We start from the raw sequence: 2,374 nt of genomic DNA on the forward strand, positions 1-2,374 counted from the left end.
AACATCACGGTGCATATCTTGTTAACGGAGTTTGGTTAGGAGCAAATGGAAAACCGATGTTACCTAAATCCTTATATTACACATTTTGCAATGCACTACACCAGAAAGGGCATTATGGAACTCTGGGCATGGCAGATTCTATAAATAGGTATTGGAATGCAAGGGGCATATATGAAGTTGCTATGAGAATTTCACAGAGGTGCAAAATTTGTATGCATTATAATCAGACAATCACAAAAGTTCATAGTCTGGGAGGAAAACCTTTAGCTTACACACCATTTGAATGCTTACAAATTGATTACATCACAATGCCAAGGAGTAATGGTTATAGATATGCTTTAGTAATAGTGGATAGATTAACTAAATGGCCAGAAGCATTTCCAGCAAAGCGTAACACCTCAGCTTTTGTTGTGAAAATCTTACTACGAGAACTAATACCTAGATTCTCTATACCATTACATATTGCATCAGATTCTGGGTCCCATTTCGCAAATAAGATTCTAGGTACAGTTTATGAAATATTAGGAATTAAGAGACATCTTCACTCAATATTTAGGCCGCAATCTAGCGGACAGATTGAACGAGTGAATAAAAGTCTAAAGAATCTTATAGCAAAATTATGTGCAGAATCTCATATGAAATGGTCTGATGCATTGCCATTAGCACTATTCCACCTAAGAAACCAACCCAACAGCATCACACATATTTCACCATTTGAAATGCTGTATGGACATCCACCATTCCATGGCAAAGCACCTCAAAGCATTCACAAATTATCACACGTAGGTATGGAATGCAAGCTATATGAATATATCAAACTGCTCAAGCAACGATTAAATCAACTTCACAAATTAGGCTTGATACATCAAAGAGTACCTTTTGATTTTGATCTACACAACTTCCAACCCGGAGATTATGTTTACACCAGAAACTTCACTAGGAAGACTGTGTTAGAACCCAAATGGCTTGGACCTTTCCAAATAATATTAACAACTCCAAGTGCAATCAAAATTGAAGGAAAAGATCCGTGGTTCCATGTCACCCACGTCAAGCCAGCTAAAGACATGACCCTACAACAACGACCACAAGACCCAGAAACTATGCAAAACAAAGATCAATTAGCACCAACAGAACAATCAAGCAAGTCCTCAGTAAATCCAAAATCTATTCATAAGACCATAGAAACAGGCAACAAACAGAATAACAATCAGAGCATGAATCAGAAGCAGAAGTAGACCAATAACCAGTAAACAATCAGATTTTACACCCAAATGATTATCCCAATCTCAATCACTTAGAAGAATCATCTGTAAATAATTATGATAATGAAAAAGAATCAATGAAAGAAGAAGATACAACATTTGATTTGCAATCAATACCAGATCTAGAAACTGACGACAATTAATGAATGAAAGCACAAAGACTTAATCACGAACTTTTATTTTTTGATTACCTATAATAATCATCTTTATTAAAATCATAAAAGAAAAGAAGAGAAAAAAATCATATACGACAGACATTTAAAAATTTGTTCCTGACACAAGTCAGAAGATGACAAGTGCTGGTGCACCAAAACAACACAAATCAGAAGTTGACAAGCGCGAGTGCATCGAGCATCTCACTGGTTGCTGACTACACAGATCATCATGAGAACAGCAAACCTGAGAACTACAAAGACATCCGTGACCAAATACATCTATCGTAAAGAGGACATCCACACTGTGAAGAGGAACATCGAATCAGCGTGGGACACATGTATTTGGAAAAGAGATAACTTACACACAACAGAATTCTCACTGCATACAACACTAGATTCCATCCAAGCAGTACATGCAATTTGCAAAAGAATTCCAGTGGAGTAAGTATGTAACACGTCATTACATTGATAATTCAATAGACAACACATAAAACATTTTCCTGACTTCACATTTACATGTGAAACATAAACTTTCACTTAAGAGAGAAGGGTATATCTGCCTTAGTAAAAGAAAGTCTCTTACTATGGTACAGACACCGTTCTACTCAAATCACCTGACATGTCATGTACATATGTAATTTTAATTACTAACCATTAGCAATAAGTTTACTAACACACAGGGACAGTTTAGTTAGTTTAGTAAGTTAGTACAGGGACAGATCTTTCTAAAATTTTCTTTGTAAATATTGTACATAGCAAAGGTCTATGGTTTGACCAATAGACTTACAAAAGATATAGGCTTACTTATTATTACTAACATTTCTAACATAGACATAAGTGTACTAACCTATTCATACACTAACTTTAGCTAGAGAACTACAATTCAGAAGCATATTTGGAAAAAAATTGCAAAACTTTTAGTTAATATTATCTGAGTAGTTCATAAAATTAGGTAAT

Source organism: Gracilinanus agilis, chromosome 6 (genome assembly GCF_016433145.1).
Source record: "Gracilinanus agilis isolate LMUSP501 chromosome 6, AgileGrace, whole genome shotgun sequence".
In the NCBI taxonomy this organism is placed as follows: domain Eukaryota; kingdom Metazoa; phylum Chordata; class Mammalia; order Didelphimorphia; family Didelphidae; genus Gracilinanus; species Gracilinanus agilis.